Genomic DNA, 19,650 nt, shown 5'->3' on the forward strand with positions numbered 1-19,650 from the left:
ACACCCTAACCGCCCTATTACGGTCCTTCACTGCCTTCCCACACTCATCTGTCCACCATGGGACTGCCTTCCTCTCCCCTCTCCTCCCAGAGTTCTTAGGTATAGCCCCGTTGCCACCCCAACTATTGCTGCCCTCACCCACTCCTCCACCCTATCCACGTTTCTTGTGGTGATGCCTAATGATCAACATTATGAAGGCTATCCTGGTATGTTTCCCTATTTAAAGGTAGTATTTTTCACAGTTACGATAGGATATGCATGAGTCTTTTGTATGATATTGCATCATGGATCATGATACAGAGAGGTTTTTTTTTATTGTTCTATGGACCTGGGGGAAATGTTTTTTTTCATGATGTCATGTTTTGGTCACAAAAACCTGGCATTTTAACAGTACACTTTTTATATCCACTGTATATATTTCCTGCAGATGTTTTTCTTGTTTACCATTTTACTGTTTTCTAAATTCATCTGAGGGCCGCACAAAGAGGGGGCGGGGGCCGCCAGTTGCCCATGCCTGCCGTCGATAGTGATTTAAATCTGTAGACTGTGATATGTATCAATAGACAGTGACTTGTATCCATATACACTGATATGTTTCTGCAGACAGTGATTTACATCCATAGAAAGAAATCTGTATCCATATTCAGTGATTTGTATTCATAGACATCATTTTGACAAATATTTTACACGTACAGATCCTTTATTACAAATTCACAACTCAGGAAATACAGGTATGCAAATCTAACGCACTTGCAAATCTTTATGGCAGTAATTGTATTTGACCCCCTATTAGAAATGAACGAGATCCCAAGTGAAAGGAGTTATCTGTAAATCGCTAGTTGTCCTTGTATTTGGTGATTTGTCTCCGTGAATAAGGAGTTCTGTGTGTAATTCTTAAGTCATGAAGATGTAATTATTTTTTGAATACTTGTGTACAAATACAAATGGTTAATTCTTGCAAGTATTTAATCACTCATTCACAGATCTTTAAATACAACTAAATGCAAAACCATGGATTGGGATTTACAGGTGTGCAAATCGCTTTATTTACTCACAAGACATTTGGCAGTCATTTGTGCCCATAGAGGGTACCACATGAGTGCTTGCAACAAACAAAATTAATGAAAATGGCTAGTGTTGGTCATAAAAGATGGATTCTAGAGAAGAAAAGTAAACCTACCCCTCCCTGTATTCAGGCAATGCTAAAACCGTAATCTTTATCAAAGCTCTTAATTCTGCCACCTCTGGTCTCCTGATCAACCCAGTAAAAACATGTCTGTCAGTGCACCCCAGTAGTGAAACCAAATGGGGACAGGAAACTCCTTGCACACTTTCACAAAGCCTCTGAAATCCTAACTTTTCAAAGAGTATCTGAAAAACCCATCATACCCTAATTGAAGCATTGGTAAACATGTAAGATGAATAAAAGACAGTACCATACGTGTAATGCGTGATACTTTATTCAAGGATGTTTATACTTAATTCATATTACCAATCGTCAGTGAAATACAGAACATGGTTATGAATACAGTACACCTTCTTAGTAAAAAAGAAAACTGTAACTGTTTTTGTTAGTCAATTGCTGATGGAGGGATGATGGAGCGATTGACTAAAGAAAGGTTGTCAGTGATGTCAGACACTGGGGGTGGCTGGTGGTGATGGAGAAAAATAATCTTTAATTTTTTTGAAGATGCCAAAAACTGTAGGATAAATAAAGATTAGAATATGATTAGCAAATGATGTTTTTACAAATGTTACAGTTTTCAAAAAGGCCAACCCTACACTAATGTTAAAAAAACGTATCAAACATATTAAACAAAACTGTTATGTTTATAGGAATTCTATTTCCAGGGATACACATTAAATAAACAGTAGAAAAATTTGCCTGAAAGAATCCACATTTTCCGAACAGTGATATTTAATGTAAAAATTGGCGTATATATATATTTGTAAAGAAAACATGAGTGAGCAGGCAAAACACACACACACACACACACACATATATATATATATATATATATATATATATATATATATATATATATATATATATATACAGTATCTCACAAAAGTGAGTACACCCCTCACATTTTTGCAAATATTTCATTATATCTTTTCATGTGACAACACTGAAGAGATGACAAAAGGTGTACTCACTCACAAATATATATATATATATATATATATATATATATATATATATATATTTAAGAGATATATAGATAGATAGATAGATAGCTCACATGCTGCTTCATCTTCAGCCTCCTGGGAAGCTTTCAGAGCTGCATACATCTTTGCTAGGGCCACATTTGACATAACATTCTTCAGCTCATCCTCTTGCACAAGTGCTAAGAAAGAGATTTCTCATATTAGCATATTCTTTCAGACTGGTATTAATATAGTATATACACACAAAGTTGTTACCTTCCTCCGATTTAGCTTTATTTAGTGAGCTTGCTAACAGCACACCCACTAAAGCGAGCAGCAGTATCACAGTCTGGATCTTCATCCTTTAAACAGCACAAATGTAAGACATGTTAAAAGACACACACTCATACACAAAAGAGTAATTCATTTTCAACCAAATCAAACACATGCAATACACCTGTCCATATATATACTCATGTCATCCTGTTAACACTTGTCCACCCATATTTCTGTTCACTTATAAATACACCCACAGGCCAAAGTACCTGTAAGAGTTTGTTTCTCTGGTTGTCTTGGTGATGTCTTCTAGTTCTTAGTAGCAGCTCAGCTGAATGTCTCAGAGTTCTGCAGTCCTGTTTTATATTCTGTCTGATGCTAACTGCTACACCTGAACACACCTCTTACAGACGAATGACAAACAAGATGACGGTTTAGTCATGACAGTGCCTGCAGTGATAATCACCCTGGAGTGTATTTCCTCATTCCAAGGTAAAAAAGACTGAATAATCATGAAGGTTTCTTTGTAATTCTAACTGACTTCAACAATGTCATCGTGTTTAAAATGGCTAGTTGGTAGTGTAAAGAGGTTGTCTGGTCCTATTGTTGAAACTGTACTGGAGTTTAAATCTAGAACGTAAAAGCCTTCTTCAGAAGTTACCACAGGAGAACCATTTGAAGAACCATTTTAATTTCCAGATATAACCCGTTTTGGTTCAACATAGAACCAAGTGGATATGACATGGAACCCAAAGGTGTTCTGCTTGGAACCAAAAGTAGTTCTCGGGGTACCATACCTTCTTGTCGGAACAGCCCTAAATAATTTTAGAACTTGTGTGCTGCACCACAATTATTCATAGAAGCCAATAGGTGTACTAGTTACAGTTTGGTTCAATGGTGAGAGGCCTATAAAATCCTCTAATTGTATAATGTCCTACAATATCCATAAAGCAGTGGCATAGTGATTCAGCAGAAACTCAGTTGAAAGCAATGTCTCATCCTTGAAACTGGGGTCCTGAGTCCAGTATGCAAAGACTGGCAGTGGTATAGCAGGCCACAAGTTAAGTAATTTATCTAATGGCAATTTAATTACTTTCTTTAAAAATGTATAGTGGATTGATTGTAGATAAAACAAAGGCAAAATTGTGAATAACTTACACTTTAACTTACAGTTGTGAAAACATGTTATATTCCTCACATGAGAAAATGTGCTGTTATCTGTTTGGGAGACTTCACAAGATCACCAAACTACATCCCCACAACATTGGTCATTACAGTTAAGATGACTTGGTTATAAAGGCTTTAGCACAAGATTATGAGCGAGATGCAGTCTATCCACATTGATTTGCAAAAGCATGCTCCAGGTCAGCCTTAACTGTTATGCCAGGCCTACTTACTGGGAACTCATAATATTGTCTTTTCAATGAAGAGGAACACGCTCCAAGCCAGGTGTTACTGAGAATAGTTACTGAGAATGGACAAAAAATGTATAATTAGCGGTAATTTGAAAGAATTGTCTACCGAAACAGCATCGTTCCTGCTGTGAAATAAGACATGGTCTTACATTTTAGTCAGCAGACACCTTTACCAATAGCAACATACAGTTTGTGCATTCATTTTAGGTTATCTACCGGGAAAATAACACAACCAAGTAAGCTGTTCTGTATATTCAAGAGTAGTTTAAGAGAGACCTTTAGTTGGTCTAAAACATACTAATCCTTTAGGGTTAACCACAGACAGATCAGTAGCACAACCAGGGGGACTGATCACATGGAAAGCCTTGAGCCATCGCATCAAGTATTCCTAAAGCATATTACAAGGACTCAGTTCCCCATAAAAATGTCGAAGAAATTAGGGAGAACATTCCTTAGACCCTAAACACCCGACACAAATATTTGCAGTGTAAAACTACTAGGGACTGAAACAGAGGGTGCTGAGACACTGTGGTATTGTCTGATGAAAACCTCGGACAGGCTCAACCAGACAGGCAATTGCTCCACCCATTTTGCCAAGCACCAGTCTGCCAAAAGAACCCCAAACGACTGCAACCACAGCACAGTATTTTTTTCGTAATCGTCCTCATTCATTTTCTTTATCGTTCTGCTACTTTTACCACCTTATTTTGAGCAAGGCAGTAGTGGCCTGCCTACCTACCAGTTTCACATGCAACAGGATACTACTGTCAGAGTTAAAGAGAAAGAGTGGCTCATACGCAGCCACATATGCAACTCACAAAACAGACACAAGCAGATTGTTTTGTATCAGGACAAAAATTATTCATACTGTTGTTTTACCAAATCATTAATCTTGGACAATGTTAGGTTTTTTGAAGGTTGCGCTGATGCGACCGCATGAAAATATACCTTTGAAACCCCAAGAAAAGTGTGTGCAAAATTAAACTATTTGATTGAAGTCAGACATTCTCACGTCACTCTGACGGATGCAATGCGCTCACTTGAACAATTATGCAAAATGTAAAGATATACGCTTCCTAGAGAAGCTTCCACACACATTAAGGTAAAAAAGTTCTACCATGAAAATTCACTAACTAGATTCCGTAGTTAGTTTTCCAGGACAACTTTAAGAGTATTGAGAAGTTATTGGGGACAGGGATGTAGAGAGAAGTGTTAAACATTTTTAAGTTTTATTGGTTTTATATATTTTTACTTCATTAATTTTAACTGGAAAAACCAGACAAACAATTTTTCAAGTGAACCTAAGGAGGACATGACCCCTTGAACCACACACCAAGACTACCTGGGCTTTTGACTCGTACATATCCCTGTCCGAAGTTCTCATGGTTGTGTTGCAGATTAAGTTGCTGCCTGTTTATTCCTGAGGTCACTGCCCACAGCCCTCCTTGTCATCTCTGTCCTTGTCCACCTGGTCGTGCAGCTGATCTGGACTTTAAAGATTCTGGATGCCCACATGCATTTATTGACCTGGTCCACACCTAAACATGCAAAAACATTCAGGCTGTGTATCTGTAAAACATCTTTGTGGCAACTGCTGATGTGAAAACGGCTTTATAAAACATTTTTGTAATGACATTCTTCTTATCACCATTTTGCCTTTGGTGTAGTGGTGTCCAGAGAAGTCGGTATACTGTAATTCTGTAATTTTTTCCCAAATGGCTCTTTCAACAATGGAAATGTGCCGTGTGACAAATTATACGAGAAACCATGACATGGACTTTAAATGCCCTAAAATGATTAATCTCAATTGGTCTTTAAGTCAAAGCCATCCAAGCTGTTCTAGTCTATTGTTCCTCCTAACCAGGGGTTGTTGGACTTTAAATATTTCCTTTGCTTTACTATCCACAGGTCTGGCCAGTCACTGATGTCTATGAAGAAAAGAAAACATACAGTATACTGAGGAACTTGAAAAGTGCAAATGAGATGACCAATGTACACCACAACCAGATGCAATATTGTATTAAATAGAAGGCTACACTCATTATGGACACCTTTTCAACTGCTTGTTAATTCAAATATCTAATGTGCCAGTCACGTGGCAGCAACTCAATGCATTTCAGAATCAGAAAGTGTTCTATTGCCAAGTAAGTTTCCCAACAAACTAGAATTTGTTCTGGTTCATTAGTGCAACAATTTTGTAAAAAAGAAATAAAAACAAATAAGAATAGTGGACTGAGCATTACAGTTTTTTACAATCGCTATGACAGTTTTTTCAATACATTTAACAAGTTTCCTAAACTCTTAACACGGCTAGCACAACATCCATCTTTGTAGGCTATACATTTAACACATTTCTTGTTGCTTTGACACAAAATGCATACAGTTAACACAAATTTAAAATGCTTGAACTTCTTTTACACACAAGCTCAACCAAGACCAAAACAATGTAATTTTACTGTCAAATTTACAAATGCTTTCACACTGTATGTCAGAACAGATAACACCATGTTCTAAACCTAACCTTACAGGCTAAAGTCAAGGTAAACAGCTGTGTATATTGTGAATTGAAACACAAATATATTCCCTGTATCTTATTCCATTGCTAATGAGAAACAGCTTATTGAAGTTATGCAAATATATAAATCACAGCTGATTCCCATCTAGGAAGCACACTCAGGTGTTGAGGTTCTTTCAATCGCATGATCATATGTTCTAAAAGAGTACTCTTTGGGCTGATATTGTGTGGAAAAGGAACAATATGGAGCAACACAAAGAAAGAAAGAAAGAAAGAAAGAAAGAAAAAAATGCCTGCACGACGGAGAGGAAGACGAGTACCAGGACAAGGGAGAGGAGTGGGACAAGGACAAGGGAGAGGAGTGGGACAAGGACAAGGACAAGGGAGAGGAGTGGGACAAGGACAAGGACAAGGGAGAGGAGTGGGACAAGGACAAGGACAAGGGAGAGGAGTGGGACAAGGACAAGGACAAGGGAGAGGAGTGGGACAAGGACAAGGACAAGGGAGAGGAGTGGGACAAGGACAAGGGAGAGGAGTGGGACAAGGACAAGGGAGAGGAGTGGGACAAGGACAAGGACAAGGGAGAGGAGTGGGACAAGGACAAGGACAAGGGAGAGGAGTGGGACAAGGACAAGGGAGAAGAGTGGGACAAGGACAAGGGAGAGGAGTGGGACAAAGACAAGGACAAGGGAGAGGAGTGGGACAAGGACAAGGACAAGGGAGAGGAGTGGGGCAGGGACAAGGGAGAGGAGTGGGGCAAGGACTAGGGAGAGGAGTGGGGCAAGGACAAGGGAGAGGAGTGGGGCAAGGTAGAGGATGAGAACATGTGGCCAAATGCAGAAGACCCGGCAGATTAGAAGATTACTTTGTTTTTTTTATTATTATTCCAGTGCTTTTTCTGTTTGTATATCTTGCAGCAATGTCCTTTTACAAATAAAGTCTTTACTGCAGCAATTCTGTCTCTGTCTTTTTTTTTTCATAAACTGTACATTCTATAAAGCTACCCTAAGATGGTCATTCATTTTTTGTATTGAATTTCTGCAGCAAAAGAAACAAAATGCATGCATTTACTAAACCCAACAAAACAAAAATGTAGAGAGGCATCAAAAGAAACTGCAGTGCAAAACACAATCTATGATCAATACAATATACTGTCTATTGTATAAGGGCAGACCTGATACATAAAATAATGCAGTTTCTGTAATTTCAGCTGATGATAGTGTTTTTTTTGTCATTGTGTTATGATTGACTAAATGTTCCTGTTGGAAGAGAACATGTGTTAGTGTTTTGAATAATTATTTGATTTTGAAACATGTTTGAACTGTTTTGTTAGACATAGTGTATTGTGTTAGTGTATTATTGTATTTTGTAAATTAGTTTTGGAGTTTAGTTTACAATGTGTGATTTTGAGCATGAAATTAACCGTTTTGCCAATTGTGTGTTTTAGGTGAGTTGGTGCGTTAAGAGTTTAGGAAACTTGTTAAATGTATTGAAAAAACTGTCATAGCGATTGTAAAAAACTGTAATAAATTACTAAACAATATACTAAAATAATATGAAAGTAGCAAGAATTTCCCAGTTGAGGGTTTTGTGTTTGTGGGGAGGGGTTGTAGATTTGTCCAGTAGAGGGTTGTGTTTGTGGGGAGGGGTTGTAGATCTGTTCAGTTGAGGGTTGTGTGTGTATTTGGGGAGGGGTTATAGATTTGTCCAGTTGAGGTTGTGTGTGTATGTGGGGAGCGGGTTATAATCAGTTTGGCTAAGGGGGTAAGTTCATGAGCCCTACTGCTGTAGAGAAGAAACTGTTCTTGTGGCGAGAGGTTTTGGTCCTGATAGATCTCAGCCTTCTGCCAGAAGGGAGAGCTCTGAACAGTCCATTTCCAGGGTGAGAGGGATCAGCACCAATCTTTGCCGCTCGCCTCCACGTCCTGGAGGTGTGTAGGTCTTGTAGAGAAGGCAGATTGCAACCAATCACCACCCTCTCTGCGTAATGGACGATGCGTTGCAGCCTGCCCTTCTCTTTGACAGTGGCTGCAGTGGACTGGACGGTGATGGGGGAGGTCAGGATGGACTTTATGACCATCGTAGAAATGCACCATCGTAGTCGGCAGGTTAAACTCCTTCAGCTGCCGGAGGAAGTACATGCACTGCTGAGCTTTCTTTGTAAACGAGGTGATGTTCAGCTCCCACCAGGGTGATGGTGGTGCCCAGAATGCGAAAGGACTCCACAGAGTTGACAGGGGAGCAACCCAGGGTGATGGGGGGCGGGGGCAGATGTGCTCCTCCTGAAGTCCAAAATCATCTCCACTTTTTTAGGGCATTGAACTCTAAGCTGTTCTGACTGCACCAGGACACCAGATGGTCAATCTCCCAACTGTTGGTGGACTCGTCTCCATCAAAAATAAGTCAGATGAGGGTGGTGTCGGCAGTGGGTCTAGGTGATGGTCTTGAGGTGAGAGAGCATAAGGCACTCAAATGACTTCATAACCACAGAGGTCAGGGCGATGGGTCTGTAGTTGTTAAGTCCTTGGCTTCTTGGGGACTGGAATGATGATGGAGGACTTGAAACAGGCCAGGAAGCAGCATGTCTCCAGTGAGTTGTTAAAGATGTCAGTAAACACAGCAGAAAGCTGATCTGCACCGTGCTTAAGGGTGGATGGGGAGACACCGTCAGGCCCTGCTGCTTTTTCGGGGGTTCTGTCTCTTGAATAGTCTGTTATCATCCCCCTCCAGGATTGAAAGTCCCATTGCAGTGGCAGAGATGATTGTTATGGGTGATTGTGAATGGGCCCAGATCTTGGGGGGTTAGTGTTGATGGCTGGACACACAGGGAGGTGGGTTCTCAGGACTGCCCTTTTGTCTTTCCCATCTGCAGTAGAACTCATTCAGGTCTTTGACAAGTTGCAGGTCATTAATGGAGTGGGGGGATTTAGGCTTGTAGTGGTTAATCTGTTGGAGGCCTCTCCACATAGAAGCAGAGTCGTTGGCTGAGAACTGTTGTTTTAGTTTCTCACCATACAGACAATTGGCTTCCTTCACTGCTTTACCAAAGCGGTGTTTAACCCCTCTGTACCTGTCTCTGTCCCCTGTCCTCCTTTTTCGAATGCAGCCATCAGAGTTTGTCTGTGAAACGAGGTTTGAAGCTGATGTATGATGTCACAGAATCAATGTACACATCCAGACTATTAGTGGCAGACCTACAATGTCCCAATCAGTGCATTCCAGACTCGCAGATCCTCTGTTGCTTTACTGCTCCACATCTTTGTCCTCCACACAACAGGCGTAGAAAGTTTTAGATTTTGCCTGTATGTGGGTGGTGTAATGGTGTGGGGGATATTTTCTTGGCACACTTTGGGCCCGTTAGTACCAATTGAGCATTGCTTAAACACCACAGCCTACCTGAGTATTGTTGCTGTCCATCCCTTCACGACCACAGTGTACCCATCATCAAATGGCTACTTGCCTCACGGTAATACGCCATGTCATAAAGTTCACATTATCTCAAACTAGTTTCCTGAACATGACAATGAGTTTACTGTACGCAAATAGCCTCAACAGTCACCAGATACCAATGCAATAGCGCACCCATAGGATGTGGTGGAATGGTTAAACCACCCATTTGGCCTTTATTTATGGCCTACCATAAGTGGGTAAAGCCAAGGGGTTCCAGGAAGGGGGGCAGACCCCCTATGATGACCCCAAACAACTTTCCCCATTGAATTAGGGTAGCCTATTACTAAGGGTTAAAATTTATGATAATTTCCTCAACATAAGCATATTCAGTTTTGGAATAAGTGAAACTAAATTTATTTTCCACTCAATAGCTTTAACATAGAATTGTATGATTTTGAAACCAACTGAATTGAGGGTAGAGACCAAAAGTCATCCCCCATTGTTGATGATAGTCATTTTAATGTCAATAGAACCACAGACATGGTCAGATAAAAGTTTAATTTAGTGTTTGGCTGACCGCCACTATTCGGAAAAAGAATGAGTTTTTTCCTTAAATTCAGAAGTTTCATCAAGACATTGTTTTTCACAAGGTAGTTTGGCATTTGCCTGTAAAAATGCTGTGGACATGCTAATAACATACAGTGGTGTACTTACTGGTTGCAGTAGGCCCACCACTGGAACTTGGTTTGGAGTTTTTCACTCATACAATTTAGTTGCACAGCTTATCCCCTGGTGGGCAAACCAATTTAGTTAGGCATGTGCCACAAAACTACTGGATATTATAAATGCATGATAGCCAATTTCACAGACCTGTGTGAAGTTACTGAGGTAAATTCAAATTTGAGAGCTGTTTAGCTATGTTAATCTCTTGTTAATAAATGTTAATACACAAACGACTGTTACACATTGATGTCTTTGATTGTGTTAGTGAATGTTTGTGTTTTTAACATTTTACTTTTGATGAATATACAGTATGCAACTCCTTATCCAATGGATTCTAGGTCCATCCCTATTACCAGTTCTCTATTTTTCATGTCTGTCCTGTAATGATGGCCAGAGTTCAGGATGGCGCCTCCTGTGGCCGTATTTGCCATTGTTCTGCATTCACTAATTGTGTCAATTTCCAATTACTTAATGGAGTGAAGGCAGGGTGGAATGTATTATATGATAATGTATTATAATTGGAAATAGTTGAGCTTAGGGCTCAAGGCAAATCAAATTGGAACTTATAAAGAGTTCTGTTTGCATAGTTATAATCTGTTATGTTTTACATCCTCCATTCTTAGGATTTGTTTATAATTTTCTATTTGGAAATTGTTTTGTTTGATGTAAGGTCTAACATTTTAATGGTTTAATAGCATATATCTAACCATTTTCGATTTGGCTAAGCAAAGTCATGGAATCTCATTCCACTGCCATGTGCTATCAGGCATAAATATAGCACAATGAATGACACATCAACCAAGTCAGTTCTGGGTGGAAAAATACATTTGACAGATTATTATGGAAACTTGTCTTAATGGGGTATAAGCTTCACTCTAATGATGGGACTTATGAGAGTTTTCAGGGCTGATCTATTGTCTTCATTGTTGGGAGTTGATGGAACAATACCCAGTGGATGAATGTCTGATGGACTGTTGAACCACACTAATCGTTGTATTGCAGTTATACTTTCAACAGATCGGGACATCACAAACCCTTTTCTGATGATACATCACGTTACCAACTGGATACAGACAAATAAGTGTGTGAGTAACAGCAACATGTTCAAGAAGGATTTCCAAAACCACACTGGTTGCATCTGTTCCTAATCTTCCTGACCACTCACACAGCAGAGCAATGCCAGGGTAAGATAATTTGGCTTCACACTCCTTTTCTAGATGAACCATCCTGAAGGACTCCACTTACTACAGGTCAGAGTACCACGGGCCAGTTGACTGGACAGGTCACATGGTCCCAACACAGTAGAATACACTCTTGTGGTGTTAATCTTGAATTAGTGAAGTGTTACAAAATCACACACCTACACTGACGTGGAGGCAACTTGCTGGGTCCACATCACACTGAATGCAATAACTGATATTGGAACTTTACATCACTGATACAAGACAGAGAAGACTGAAGACTAGACCTATAGGACTTTGATGGAAATCGAGCTTTGTTCCTAACAATCAAGATTTTTCCTAAATTGACTGGTATTTTGATCTCTTATGTTTGTATGTTCATTTCTCACAAGGCAGGTAGAGGACTACATTTGATCACTAATCAAACAGTGGTCATCAATACTTGTTTTTTTGTGAAGTTGCTTAGTATTCATAATTACAACAACTCTCCTGATACGATTAATAGTGCCATATTCTAAAGTGTGTGAGTAACAGCAACATGTTCAAGAAGGATTTCCAAAACCACAATGGTCGCATCTGTTCCTAATCTTCCTGACCACTCACACAGTAGAGCAATGCCAGGGTGAGATCATTTGGCTTCACACTCCTTTTCTAGATGAACCATCCTGAAAGGACTCCACTTACTACAGGTCAGAGTACCATGGGCCAGTTGACTGGACAGGTCACATGGTCCCAACACAGTGGAAGACATTTGTACATCATTTTAAAAGGTAGAAACTGTCACTAGTACATTCATTGGAGTTGAGTGTTGTGTTACATTCAGGATATGTTGGGTCGTTAGTATGATGTTGATGCATGACTCATGATATGGACATGATATGGGACTTGATGTGTTTGGTAAAGATCGATCACGATGGTCACTATGACTGCAATGTCATACAGTGCTATGTGTCAGGACAAGCTGTGTCATCTGCCCTTATTTTCATTTCATTTAAGGAATAATAAAGCCCTATGAGCCAGATCATTTGTTTCTTTATTGTTTTTTAACAGAAGTGTTTGGAACTTTTCTGTTCATTAGTTATTGGATTGTACTTTTATTTTGCTATTTTTATCAACATGTAATTATTATTTGTTACATGATTGAAGGGGGGACTGAGAGATATGGGGCATGAAAAGTAATTGAATTAAGCTTGAATCAATGTATGAGAGTACTAACTATGTCTGTAGTTAGTAGGTAGGAAATGTGACACTAGGTAGGAAATGTGATACCCCATTGCTGATGGCTCCTGATAGGAGTTTTCCATGTGACTGTCATAGGCTCTATGAATAGACCCATGGGCCTTACGTTGGCCTGTCTTTACCTGATGATACACATGTATTTTAGTTATATTCTCTTGTTAGAGGAGTGGTACTTGTGCTATGTAACGTACCGTATCACAAGCAGTTGGTATCCACTGTTGATGGGCCCCATACAACCTGATATGCGTGTGGAGCCAGAAATTCAAGAGGGGACACTACCAGGCCATGTAAGGTTAGGATATAGAATACATGTATGTGATTGGAAGACAGACAGATATTGGAGGGGATGTGCTGGGCCATAAAATACTGTGTTTACTTTGTAATTATTGGAGAATGTGTAAGAACTATGGATGATCAACATCTTGGACTCATGATAAATAAAATTCTCGCCTGACTTGTTTGTTTAAAGACTCTGTTCATGGATGAAAAGTGGACAGAAGCTAACACTAAGTAGTCCTGTGTGTTACATTTTCTGCACCTGAGCATGTGTACGTTTGCATTAGTATGTGCACAGGCATGCAAAAGCTTGTAATTTGTGTAAACAGTAGATGTAAAAATTCTAAACACCCCTGTTAAAATGCCAGGTTCTTGTGATGTAAAATAATGAAAATCTTTTTCTTAGATGCATCTCAGAGCAAAAGCCATGGTCAGCAGAGAGCTTCCGAAGCATCAGAGAGAGTTCACTGTTGAAAGATGTTAGTCAGGAGAAGGGTACAAAAGAATTTCCAAAGCATTAGATATACCATGGAACACAGTGAAGACAGTCACCATCAAGGGGAGAAAATATGGTACAACAGAGAAATTGCCAAGAACTGGACGTACCTCCAGAATTGATGAAAAGATGAGAAGAAAACTGGTCAGGGAGGATTCCAAGAGGTCTACAACAACATTAAAGGAACTGTAGGTATTTCTGGAAAGTACTTGCTGTGTGCTACATGTGACAGCAATCTCCCAAATTCTTCATACGAATGGGCTATGGGGTAGGGTGGCAAGACAGAAGCCTTTTCTTACAAAGAAAAACATCCAAGCCAGCTATAGTTTGCAGAAACAAACATCAAGTCCCCCAAAATGCATGTGGGAAAATGTCTTATGGTCTAATGAAACCAAGGTTGAACTTTCATCTGTCTCCACTCTCATTGTTCTCTATGTGGTGTGTGCGTTTGTCTGTGTTCAGGATTCTTCGCTACCTCTCTTTGAGAGTTTGGACATTTATCTGAGCACTAAGTAGCATGTTATTTGCTAATTATTCCCAGGCTAAACCTAGATTACTGCTTGTATGCTGTGAATTTAGTTCGGACACATGCATAAAGCAAATATAAAATTAGATTCAAGAAATTGAATCCTGCGACTTGTTCTATCCTCCTCACCACCTTGCCAAGAACCAGCAGGATCAATATGATCAGGATGCCAGGGGTTTCTCCTTCAGCTCAGCCTGTCCCTCACTACCACAGCAACATCAGCATCAGAACGGGAGACGGTATATGTATTTCTTAATTCTTACCGTATAGATGTCGTGTGCCATGACACAAGAATTTCATTGTTCAGAACGACGCAATGTTATTCGCTGCATTTGATAATTAAGAGACTTTGATTTGTTACTTTGAGATGTCCGCCCTCTTCTCATGTCTCTTGGGGAGGGCACTCGAGTGGCCCAACAGTGTCTGGAACACCAAAAATCGTGTGGTCGACGACTACAACGTGTTTACCTGCCTCTTCTGCTCAGTCTTCGACAGGCAGGGAAGCAGGTGAACGTCCTCTTCCATCTGTGTTGGGGCACAAGATCGACCCAGGAGTTCACGCTGGAGTTCCGTAGATTGGCTGTTTGGTCTGGGTGGAATGAAAAGGCCCTGATGGACCATTTCCATGACAACACTCTTAATTCTGCCAGTTAGTAGACATGGTCATCTGTTTGGACAACCTTCTAACGGCTGGTGGACGCACCGGAAGAGGACCCCTCATTGCACCCACACCAGCACCTGTGCCCATGGAGCTATGTGTGCGTGTCAGGCAGAGAGGAATGCCAGGACAGGACAGGTACGCTTCCTTTTTTGCGGCAAAACAGGCCATTATGCAGAGTCCTGTTGATGCTTTTCGGGGTTACGAGATGGCAGGTATGACACTCCTGCGTTACCAAAGGTAAAGCACCCACACACCCCAGTCAGTCAGGTTCACATGTCTTACTCCCTATTTCCTTTCCTGAATATTTCACATACGTTAGGTCCGGAAATTATTGGATTATTGGACATTAACACAAGTTTTTTTATTTTGGCTGTTTACCACAATATATTAAAGTTACAGTTAAATAATGAAAATGATCTCAAAGTGCAGTCTCTCAGTTTTAATTTGAGGGTATTCACATCTAAATTGGAGGAAGGGTTTAGGAATTACAGCTTTAAGCGCATTTGGAAGCTGTTGCTGTGAACCCTCAACATGCGGTCGAAGGAGCTGTTAGATTCTGTCCAAGTTTGATCCATTAACAAAATAAATGCAACCGGAAGTCAGAGGAGAGCCATCTTTATTCAGCATGAGTCTATGATGTTGACCTTCCATTTCTCATTTCTATCTCTTCCATAATTACAGAGGCAACACAGTCTTTTATGCCAGAATACATAGGAGGTGGCCAGTGGTCATAACCAACCATTACATATTCCAATACCCTCCAATAAGAAAGGTTTATCCTACAACAGACCCTTGTATGGTATGTTCCAACCTATGGTCAATGGACCTATACATATAGCCTATGTCAGTCACATGGGCAACTCCTAGCAGGAGGTATGGACAGAATGTATGGACAGGATGTGTGGGGCCCATCAGTAACAGGCAACACGTCCTATCTATGGTCCTTCTTTCAGAGTTAGTCATCTGTGTTGTGTTAAGTTTCTCATACCCATTTCCTATCAGAGCCCTTTGTGCAAGTGAAACAGGCCATCCTTAGGCTGTAAACAAAAGATCCATCAGAGATAGCAAGAACATTAGGTGTGGCCAAATCTAAAGTTTGGTACATTCTGAGAGAAAAAAAGGATGCACTGGTAAGTTATGCAACACATAAAGGCCTGGACGTCCACAGAAGACTACAGTGGTAGAAGATCATAGAATCCTTTTCATGGTAAAGAAAAACCCCTTCACCAACCTCCAGCCAAGTGAAGAACACTCTCCAGGAGGTAGGCATATCTTTATCCAATTCAACCATAATAAGAATACTTCACAAAAGCAAATACAGAGGGTTCACCACACTGTGCAAACCATTCATTAGCCTCAAGAATAGAAAAGCCAGATTACACTCAGCAAAAAACCTCCAGGTCAGGTGTAAATATGATGTTAGACCTATTTACTAGGAACTCATAATATTGGCTCATCTTGGAAGAGAATACCCAGTAGGCCAATTATTACATTTACTCATAGTTCAGTTCAACATTTACTGAGAATAGATCATTGGCAACGATTCCAAAAGACAGTCCACCTCTTGATTTTCCGGCCCAAACTGAAAGAAGACATGGATTTGTAGCAGTTAACATACAACTTTAGGTTTGTTTCTAAAGCAAACACTAAATAGACTGACCATTTTTCACTGCAAAGTTAAAGGGGCCATGTGTATTAAGTTAATGTTTTCAACAAAAAATAATCTATAAAATATTTAAGATTACCCACTACCCTAAACCACCCAAAACTAGCTAAAACCATTCTGGTCTCATTTGTGAAGCAAAGAGGAAGAGGAGAGATGTGTTGTTTACATTCATTTTTAATAAGAATGATGACTATTGGATTCAAATTTATCCTAAGGGAGCACAGTGTTTTTTAAACATTAAAGACTATGTGGATCCTTCATTCTACCACTCGTTGGCCGAGAGAGGACAAACGTCAATCAACACCTGATACTTGTTCAATTAGTTTAAAGTTTAAAATGGTAAACTGATATATAAGCAAATATGGTAGATTGATGTAAGAGTGTTTAAGGTTTATATTGAATGTTCTTTGGATTACTTTGTACCTTGATTTTAGTGACATACATCTCTGTTCTCTGTCAACATCAGCATCCTAAGTTTCCAACCTAATGTTGATTTGCTGTGTAGATATGACAAGCACAATTTTACAAACTGCACCAATTTTCGATGGGTAGGACAATAACTCAAAAACTTCAGTTAATTAAGGATGTTGGCTAAATTGAAAGAATAACATATCTTACTGAAGTCTGTGGACCATGTCAGACTTTTAACATGTGGAAACTTAAATATATATAACAATGTATTTGGTCTTTATTAATGGCTCACTATAAGTGGGTTAACCCCCTAGGATAAACCCAACCATTGTCTCCCATTATATCAGGTGTCACGGTCGTGGGAGGAGAAGGACACAGGCGCAGAGTAGAGGTATTGAAGATAATCCATCTTTTAATGAAAACAAAACTCAAACAAAACAAAAGGCAGCAACCAGTGACGTGGCCACCAGAGGCCACCTCCTGTCCTGTCCTGGCTATGCCCCGAGCCCAGCGCAGAGATGGCTAGAGGCACAGCCAGGACGTGACATCAGGGTTCCTTTAGAGTATTCCGACCCCTTTGGACATTTCCCCAACACGAGCATACTCAGTTTTGGGATAATCAAACATTAAGTGAAAGTTAAACATATTTTCCCTCCAATAGCATCAACATGAGAATTTATGGTTTTGAAACCAACTAGAGTGAAGGTAAAGACCTAAAATCATCCCCCACTGTTGGTGATAGAGCAGTTTTAATGTCAATAGAACCACAGATCTGTTCAGAATATGCATAAAAGTTGGTTGTCTGACCGACACCATTTTAAATAAGAAACTATGGCAATTTATAAATACATGATGCTCAATTTCATAGACCTTTACAACTACTGATGTAAAGTCAAATTTGGGAGCTGTAGCTATGAAAGAAAAACATGTCAATAGGTTATCTCACTGAATGTAAGTACCCCATATTTGGGGTACCTCTGTTACTTAATTAAATTCAGTCTTACAAAAGAACGGTAGGCCATATCTGGGTATCCAGGGTGTCTGCTGAAAGCTGAGTCTTGTCTTTCCAGCGGTGCCTTCCAATCTTTGGTGTGACTCACTAACATAGAAATCTAACAAATTCTTATTACACATAACCTATTACATGATTAATTAGGATCATTGTGTGTACAATATAACTCTGAATCATTATAATATTAGATCAGGTTTTGTTTCACCCCCTCCATGAAAAACAGAAACAACTCCTAAACCACAGTTATTACCATACTCTTACAAAGGGCTGTATTATTATTATTTTAGTTTTTTTAGGGATATGGGGAGCTTGACTGGCTTGACAGTCAGTACAGTTCAGTTGTGTTGGGAGGACAGTTATGGCTGAAATCTTATTAGTCCATTTACATCGAAGGGGTAAAACAGTGTTCAACGTAAAGAAAATCCCCACTGGCCCTTTGGGCGAGTAGATCAGAGTTTTCCTGGCCCCTTGTATATTTTTACTGGCCCTGAAAGAGAGTAGTATAAAATTGTATATACAGTGGATATAAATGTGTACACACCCCTGTCAAAATGCCAGGTTATTGTGATGTAAAAGAATGAGACAAATGAGGTCAGTTCTGACATAAATCATGTCAGAACTGACCTATAACGTGAACAATTCAATTCCAAATACCAGGCAAATTTGGCACAAAACCTTCAGGCGTCCGTTAGAAAGCTGAAGATGAAGTTCACCTTTCAGCATGACAACAACCCAAAGTACACATCCAAATCACGTCAAGATGTGCCATGCTAATATACTCCTACCTAAAAAGACAGAGTGCTGTAATAAAATCAAAAGGGGCTTTAACAAAGTATTAGTTTAAGGGTGTGCACACTTAAGCAACCAGGTTATTGTAAGGTTTTTATTATTCATTTTTCCCCCTCAAAGATTTCAGTTTGTTTTTCAATTGTATTGTTCACGTTATAGATCACATTAAAAGTGGAAAAAGTTCTGACAGTTATGCTTACACTCCAGATGATAACATAAAATTTATGTTAACATGCATTGATGTATTAAGCAAATACCCATGGATTCGTGTGCTGAGAAATAAATGCGAGGTAAAGGTAGCATTTGAAGACATATTAAAAGAAGAAAGAACACCAGAAAAAGTCCAAACGGACAAGGGGAAGGAGTTTTATTATTCACATTTTGAAATGTTAATGAAGAAGTACAAACCCGATTCCAAAACAGTTGGGACACTGTACAAATTGTGAGTAAAAAAGGATTGGAATAATTAACAAATCTCATAAACGTATATTTAATTCACAATAGAATATAGATAACATATCGAATGTTGAAAGTGAGACATTTTGTAATGTCATGCCAAATATTGGCTCATTTTGGATTTCATGAGAGCTACACATTCCAAAAAAGTTGGGACAGGTAGCAATAAGTGGCCGGAAAAGATAAATATACAGATAAGGAACAGCTGGAGGACCAATTTGCAACTTTTATGTCAATTGGCAACATGATTGGGTATAAAAAGAGCCTCTCATAGTGGCAGTGTCTCTCAGAAGTCAAGATGGGCAGAGGATCACCAATTCCCCCAATGCTGCGGCGAAAAATAGTGGAGCAATATCAGAAAGGAGTTTCTCAGAGAAAAATTGCAAAGAGTTTGAAGTAATCATCATCTACAGTGCATAATATCATCCAGAGATTCAGAGAATCTGGAACAATCTCTGTGCGTAAAGGTC

At 39.6% G+C, this 19,650-nt stretch overlaps 1 long non-coding RNA gene across 1 annotated transcript; it reads right to left on the reverse strand.

Annotated features, from left to right (window-relative positions):
- Positions 1-1,444: 1,444 nt before the first annotated feature.
- On the reverse strand, positions 1,445-2,793 carry LOC105009255. Its single transcript, XR_827764.2, has 4 exons — positions 2,694-2,793; positions 2,425-2,510; positions 2,244-2,348; positions 1,445-1,700 (listed from the first exon to the last, which is right to left on the reverse strand). It is a non-coding gene; the product is annotated as an uncharacterized LOC105009255 (long non-coding RNA).
- Between the last annotated feature and the right edge of the window lie 16,857 nt (positions 2,794-19,650).

The sequence above is a fragment of the Esox lucius genome, chromosome 9 (assembly GCF_011004845.1).
Source record: "Esox lucius isolate fEsoLuc1 chromosome 9, fEsoLuc1.pri, whole genome shotgun sequence".
In the NCBI taxonomy this organism is placed as follows: Eukaryota; Metazoa; Chordata; class Actinopteri; order Esociformes; family Esocidae; genus Esox; species Esox lucius.